General features: G+C 41.2%; 1 long non-coding RNA gene across 1 annotated transcript in view; it reads left to right on the top strand.

Annotated features, from left to right (window-relative positions):
- Positions 1-7,724, top strand: part of LOC119469745 — an 8,468-nt gene extending 744 nt beyond the window's left edge. Inside the window, exons 2-3 of the long non-coding RNA XR_005198588.1 lie at positions 12-196; positions 7,649-7,724. This is a non-coding gene — a long non-coding RNA (uncharacterized LOC119469745). The remainder of the gene's footprint in view (positions 1-11; positions 197-7,648) is intronic.
- The last annotated feature ends 272 nt before the right edge of the window (positions 7,725-7,996 follow it).

Genomic DNA, 7,996 nt, shown 5'->3' with positions numbered 1-7,996 from the left:
TTGTTTTGAAGGTCCCCTTCTAGATACCCCATGGGAAATACACTCAGTTGCTGCCTAGGCCCCAGCGCTGGCCTCTGTTGTGCCTGCTGCAGGCAGAAGGTGGCACCTTGCTGTGAATCCAAGACTGAGTCTGTGGCAGCTGCAGCACCAGTATCCACCACTGCAGAGCCTGCCACCAACACAAAGAGGCGCAAAGGTAAAGAAGCCATGGGTGCCATTTGCTCTCTGGCACATCTCTGGCCACCACCTCCCCCACCTCCTTCCCATCCCCTCACCTCAGAGACATCCTCAGCTTCCAGCTCCCTCCTGCCTATAGCCAGCTTTCCCAGGGCTGCATGGGGGACAAAGGCTAGTCCTGCCTCTTGTCTTTGTTGTTGAACCTTCTTGCTTGAGGCCTTTTTGGAGTCTCCATCCCATCCTCTAGCCTGGCCTATCCAGCTAGGATTGTACCTCAGTGAAGGAGCCGGTTAAAGGCCCAATCACTTATTTTCTCCTATTCAATAAGAAAGCTAATAATTGGGATAATTCAGACTCAAATATTTGGAGACTTCTTAAATTTAAAATAGAATTTGCCATGGAAGAGATTATATGTTGTTCTTAATAGATGGTTTTAAGTCACCTTGACAGAAACAGCTTGATTTCTTCCAATTGTAATTTGAAAACCGAAGGAAAACTTGAGGGACATGCTTAAAAATGACTGCAAAAGGTATGAAATGTTGCTGCCAGAGCTGTAAAAAAAAAGTTGTTTTGGTTTTGGTTTTACCCAAAAGTTTAGCTGTGGAGCTCTGATTACTTTAAAATTCCCACTGTGACATGAATGTCTCTTCAGCCCTACTCCAGTAACTTCATGGGCTTTGTTCACCTCCTTGTTCTCAGAGATGGGTAGAGCTAGCTTGTGGTTACAGGTTCCAAAAGAGATGAAATGACTTTAGACTTGAATTTGTAAGGTAAAGACTTGAGAGTTGGAAGGCCAGACCCTGCCTGTGGAAGAGAGTTTGTTTTCATGGCTCCCCTTCCTACAGGATGGGAAAGGGGTGGAGAGAAGAAACATTCTACTTTTTTTGCTATGGTCAAATTGAAGACAAAAACTAACACTTGTAAGACAGGAGAGGAGCATTTAGTTACAAAATCAGTCAAACATTGTGTATCACTACATTTGTTGAGCAAATGAAAGCTACCAGACTCAGAAAACTAGAGATGCTAATGGAAGTGACACTAGTAACTAGGGTTTTCTGCTGAGTTCAGCGCCCAGGGTGACTTCCAAATAACAACCACCCTCCCCTCCACACACACACTTTTCTCAGGACTGGAAAGCTCAGGCAGCCCAGGATGAATAATGCAGTCACACTTTGGGGCAGGTGACCACAAGGTGGGCAGCAGCAGGGATGGGCATTGTGAGCCATTGGGTGGGGCTGTGGGGCAGGGCATTGTGAGCCACTAGCCTGACTTGGTTGTTTCCTGGTAACCGGGTGACATAGGCTTTTTGGGTGATAGTCATCAGCCAGGGCCAGCAGCCTTCAGTCTAAAATCCTTTAGGAGTTTAGAAATAGATGAATCTAGCTACAGATAATTCTGGGTAACCAGTTCCTTGAACAAAAACTAAGTCCACTGAAATAGAAAACATTATATCATAAAGACAGAAATATGATCAGCTCATTTCTTTCATTTTAATGGCAGAGATTTTATTAGTATGGAGAAAATGTCTTACAGCTCTTGTATTTAAACTTCAGTTTGGCTCTTATTTTCTTTCACAGAATAATTAAGCCTCACAGTGGGTGTGCCTTTGTAACAAGGAAGTGCTGTACTCCCTTTTCAGAATATTGAAAAATTGTGAAAGAATGAACAAATAATTATGAGACTTAATAGACTGCACCTTATACACAAGCATGCAAGTACCTGTGGAAACTCCTTGCTTGGTGTGTATGGCAAGCCTCTGTGTCATATTCTGTATGATTTGGTAGATGAGGTAGTGAGAGAACAAAATGAGCCTTTTGGTTATTCTTTTGGATGTAAAACGTGTTTTCATGTACATCTTATCGGAACCTTCCAAGTACAATAAGGCCTGTGTGTATTCTCCCTATGTTGCTGATGCAGAAAGGAAGGCTTAGAGATCTGAAGGGACTGTGTGAGACAGTTACTGATCAGAACTGAGGTTCTAAGTCGTCAGAGTAGACATGGAGGTCGTAGTGATGCCAAACTCAGTTCCTAAAGAACTTGACAAACTCCAGAATGTCTTATATTTTAAGGCCTACCCATAACATAGACCTCTCTTAGAAGTTACTTTCATCTTGATGAGTTCCTTTTGCATTTTATTTTATACAACTTACAGGCAACATTTACCTCTCTATTTTTCATCCTAAAGAGATTGGTCCTCACTGTGTGGTACAAGCCGGCTTCTGACTCCTGGCCTGGGCTTAAGCACTCCTGCTGCCTCAGCCTGGAGAAGGGCTGACAGTACAGGCCTGTGCTGTCTCTCCTGGCTCCACCTTCTGTCTACACATTTATTGAAATGGATAAGGATAAAAATAGAGGTAACAAAATGGCCTAAATTTACCAGTCAAATCAACAGTTTAATTAATGTTGAAGAGTTTCTTCTGCTAACTGATTTGAAGCTGAGAATGCCCTGGTCAGGAGAAGCTGGCCAGAGGGCAGGTAAGGCCCCACACATTCAGCACAGGATACAAGTCAGAAGTGTTAGGTCAGAGCAGTTGAAGAAAAAATAGTTTGTGAGTACAGAATTTACCATTTTATGTGTATGTGCATGACAGTAAGTTTCTATGTGTCTCTTCAAATGTATTTTTGTGGTATTCAATAGAGGGATAACAGAAACCACAATTTCAGTGTTTATTTTTTGGCCAGGCATGGTGGCTCATGCCTGTAATCCCAGCATTTTGGGAGGCCGAGGTGGGTGGATTACCTGAGGTCAGGAGTTCGGGACCAGCCTGGCCAACATGATGAAACCCCGTCTCTACTAAATATACAAAAAATTAGCCAGGCATGGTGGCACGTACCTGTAATCCCAGCTACCTGGGAGGCTGAGGCAGGAGAATCGCTTGAATCCAGGAGTTGCAGGTTGCAGTGAGCCGAGATTGTGCCAATACACTCCAGCCTGGCAGGGCAAATAAAACAAGAAAGAAGCATGTTGAGAACACTCAATATAAAGTATAGACACGTTCAAAGCTTGTTGTTGATATATTTATTTCAGAAAATTGTGTATCACTTTTCTTGGGAAGTGATAAATTCCTACTTAGATGTGAAATATTTTAGCCTTTCTATAATGAGGAATTGAATTCTTTTGGTGACTTACACAATTATCACAGCAACCAGTGCTCCAACCATTCTGTGGCACACTAAACATTTAAAGTCACCAGGTAGAGCAGGGCACACTGCTGTGGAAGGACATCCTGGAGTGCTCTCTAGGTGCCAAGTCCTGTTTCAGGAGCTCATGCCATAAATGATGCTCTGCTTCATGTTCTTTTCTGAAATATTTCAAAAGAACATTGTGTCTTGAAGCCATTTCAAAGAGACGTTCCAAGAAACCACTTTAGATCTCAGACAGACTCAAGCATACTTCCTCCTATCTTGCCTTTATTTAGCAGTACATCTAATATGACTGGGGGTAATATAAGTAACACAGATTAAGATAGTAGGAGCTCATATCCAATTTTCTCACTAGCCATCAACTTTCCATGCAGCCTTTTGTGTTCTTACCATAGGAGCGCTGCTAATTTTCTGGTTCTCTCAAGTGAGGTGTCAGGGAAGGAAAAGAATGGGCATATGATGTAGAGACCTCTGAGCAACAGGTCTTTCCGCTTTCCAGTAGCTATTTTCAACGCTCCTTTTAAAATAACTGTCAGTGAGTTTCATGTAAAAGAAGTAGAAAATAAAGAAAAATTATTTATTATACTCAGAATACCCAGAGCTCACTTGTGTTACTATTTGAGTACTGGTTCTTTTGGAAATTTTTGGTATGCATTTGAATATAATATTTTATTTCACAAACTTTTTTGTAAAATAAAACTTTTTGATTATTTTATATGTGCTGCCCTGTAACTTTTACTTAAAGCAGTGAAATAATGGCATAAGTTTCTCAAACAGTACTTGACACCTAGAGAGCACCCCAGGATGTCTTTGGCTGCCAGGGCACCCTGCTGTACCTGATGACTTTGAATAACTGCTTAGTGTACTACGACTGGTTAGAGCACTATTTATTTACCTACCCTTTGCGATTGGCCGCCTTTTTTCATAAAGTCAGACACAATCCTGTTATGTTTGATTCTAAGAAGGCACATAAAGCACATGTTGATGACAGATGCGTGATATCTCATTACAAATTCAGATTATATATTTTGTCTAGTGACATAATTAAACCCATGAAATGAGTCATTTTGTATTTAAGGTAGTTTAGTATTAAATATACTTGTGTCAAACTGCAGTTACAATTGACTTTTAAATAGACATTAACATTCTTAATTTATGTTTGTGTGGATATTTGATAGCTTGTGTCTTTAAAGAGCTACCAGTTTTAAAAAATCTGATGCTGTCTTAGATGATAAATCAAAAGACAACTCTAGCAGATCTGGGAGAATTCTAGTTTGGGGTAAAATGAAATCTATTTATTGAGCACTTTTAAATGGCCTGGCAGTGTTGGAGATGCAGGGCAAACAGTGGAACACAACATAGAGCCCCATTCCAAGTCTGACCCTTGCATTCGATAGGGAGGTAAGGGCAGATAGCACATGAATAGTCAAGAATGACAGGTGGCAACATGCTGGGAAGAAAGTAAAACAGGGTGATGGATTAAAGAGGAGGGCAGTTTTATGGAGAGTTGGGGGTAAGAGCTGGATGTTCTCTTTAAGTGACATGTGAACAGTCTTAAAAGTGAAATGGGCTGGGTGTAGGGGCTCCCACCTTTTTTCCCAGCACTTTGGAAAGCCAGGATGAGGGGATTCCTTGAGGCTGGAAGTTTAAGACCAGCCTGGCCAACACAGAGACACCCCATCTTATTAATTTTTAAAAATAAAAAAGTGAAGGGAACCTTGTGAGGATGATGGGAGAGGGCTTCCAGGAGGGATATCTGCTTTGGAATTCCTGAAATAGAAACAAAGTTGTTTTAGGCAAAGGCCAGAAAGACACAAGGCTGCAGCAGAGTGGAATGGATGCTGGGATGAATAAGGTGGGTGAAGGCCTTGTACACGTAGTGAGCACTCACAGAGAAGATGGACTTCAGTTGACATGGAAAACCACTGGAGGATTATAGCCCAGTGGTTACCGTTAATTCTCTAAGAGAAAGACTGAGCAGTGGCTCCACGCGAATATGCTGTAATACAGGCACAGGTGGAAGCAGGAAGAGCAGCTCGGAGGCTGGTGGAGTAGTTCAGGTGAGAGCCAACAGTGAAAAGAAGAGTAACAATGACCTGAAAGAGGCTGATTTGAGAAAATCAAGTGAATCTCAAAGTAGATGATAAAGTGGTAAATAGACCAGTCACAGAAAAAGAAATGCAAGTGATTTGTAAACACATCTTCACTCATAAGAGAAAGGCAAATGACAGCTCTACTGTTTCTCCTATTGAGGGAAATTCCAAAAACATGGCAAAACTTTCTTTGGTTTGGCTGTAAGGAAAGTTTCATTCATATATTGCTGGTGGAAATGCAAAAAGGCTCAACTCCATGAAGGGGAATTTGGCGCAATCTCACAACCTTGCAAATGCATTTAAACTAGACATCCAACGTTGAGGAATTTTATCCTGAAGGTATACTCCATAAATGTAAAATAAACTATGTGCAAAGTTCGTGTTGCATTATTTTCAATAGTCAAATATTGGAAATAACTGACATGCCTAGTAAAGGACTGGTAAAATAAGCTGGTACTTCTACATAAAGGAGAAGTATGGAGCTGTAAAAAAGAGTAAGATGTCTTTTTATTGCTATGGAGTGATTCCCAAGATAGGGTATGCAGAAAAGCAAAAAGAACATGCAGTCATATACATGAAAGAAAGCAGGGGAAATAATGTGTATTTCATTATTTAAAAATAAAAGCCAACATTGGTGAAGTCTTCATGATGACCTGTGACAGTTTTCTCCTTAACTTCACTGGGTAGCCAAAGTGCATATTTTCTCAAAATGTTGTTTTGCTATGGGCTCTGTGAAGGATGTTAACTGTGCGCTTTTTGCCATTGAGTTAATTAGAGAAAGCTTTGCTTTATAATTTATTGTGCATTACATAGTATACAGACTGCCCTTTCATTTTATTTTATCCTCTCAATCTTTTGAGTTAGGTGTAAAATGGGAATTATGGTTGTGTCACATATGAGGAGGCTGGTTTTAAGAAGAAGACTGAGTACATCAAGAATGTAAATTCTAAATATATGGCATACATGCAACAGTTCAGGCAAGTCTGAGAACTGAGAGGGACATACAGGATTGGTTTGGAAGCCAGAATTAGGATTGTCAGAGCTGGGAAAGCAGAAGGAAGGCAAGAGTGTGCACAGGAGTGGGGCATGCAGCAGCTCCGTGGTATGGCGTGTGCACAGGAGTGGGGCATGCAGCAGATCTGTGGTATGCCATGTGTCCTCTTTTATGGGAGACCAGCTCCAGCTCAGCAGTTGAGAATCACCTGATGGGTGGAAAGAGTGGATTCCGGTAAAATCTCAGACCGTACATCATAACAGAGACTTAAAATGTTTGCCTTATGGGTCATAAAACTAGTAAAAGTGACAACATATGGATAAAAGAGTAGGTCAGTCAATGCGGTAAGCCACCTGCCACATCTCCAGAGCATCAACCATCCCACAGATATATTGGGGCAGCAGGATTTGACAAAGCTGGTGAGAAGAGCCCTCGGTCCAGGGTCCAGGGCATGATCTGGAGGACTCAGGTGTTCCAGGATGTCTACCCCCAGGGAACCAACTACATTCTTACCTCAGATCTGTCACTCCTCACTGTGGTGACTCTGGGCAAGTCACTCAAAATCTCTGAGTTTTAATTCACTGAATTGGAAAATATGGGTTGTAGCCCCTTCCCTGCCTGTCCCTTGGCGCTGATGTAGAGATCAGAGAAATCACAGATCTCTGTCATGAGCTGAAAATCATGTGGCCATGGAAACTGTGAAGTCACTTTCCATCCTACCCTGCACAGGAGAAATGCAAGCTCCCTCTCTGTATTCAACCTCTACCAAGTATCTGGATTATTCTTCCCGACATTGATTGAACATTTTAGGGCATTTACAAAAACATGAGTCTTTTTAAGTCTTTATCTGCATTTCTTTCTTTTAGGCACTATGGACCTTAGTAGGTCTATAGCATAGATGTACTAACGTTTCCACATCTCAGAATAGGGAACAGAGGCACAGATGGGTTCATATCCCTCTCCCAGGTATGTGCAGATTCTAAGTAGGATTTGAACCCAGCCTGTTCTTGGTAACTTGGATCTTCTGCTTTTCTATATTGTCTCATCTGAATAAAGGTATCTGCCCGCACAAACAAATCTTCCTAGAACCCAGATCTAATTCAGGTAGAGTTGAAAAGCTGTTGGTGAAAACCAGGATCAAAAGTTTAAACTGTGAATAAGTTTTTACTAATTTCTCTGTGGTCCTCTGCCAGCAAGATGTCAAGCACTGTCTTTATTATAATACATTTCTACCTTGCAGGTTTGGCTGGCCGTGCAAAGAGCTGGGCAAAAAAAAAAATGGAAGCATAAGAACATTTGCCCAGTTGAAAGTGAAGGTAGGGTAGAAATTACATCATTAAGTTTATTGAAGCAAATAATTCCAGTTTACTGATCCAGTGTCCTATATTAGAGATACTCAGTAAATGCTATGTCATGTTCTTCCTTTACTTTATTTGTGCCCATTTAAATGCATTAAATCAATGGTGGGTGATGCAACTACACAAGGAAAGTTACATTGACAAGTTAGTTTCTTACTTAATTTTTTACAAACAAGTAAAGTTACATTGTTTGTTTGTTTTTGTGAAAAGGTCTCATTTTGTCACCGGGA

Source organism: Cebus imitator, unplaced genomic scaffold, assembly GCF_001604975.1.
Source record: "Cebus imitator isolate Cc_AM_T3 unplaced genomic scaffold, Cebus_imitator-1.0 Scaffold804, whole genome shotgun sequence".
NCBI classification, from domain to species: Eukaryota; Metazoa; Chordata; class Mammalia; order Primates; family Cebidae; genus Cebus; species Cebus imitator.
This window is presented reverse-complemented; position numbering and strand designations above follow the sequence as displayed.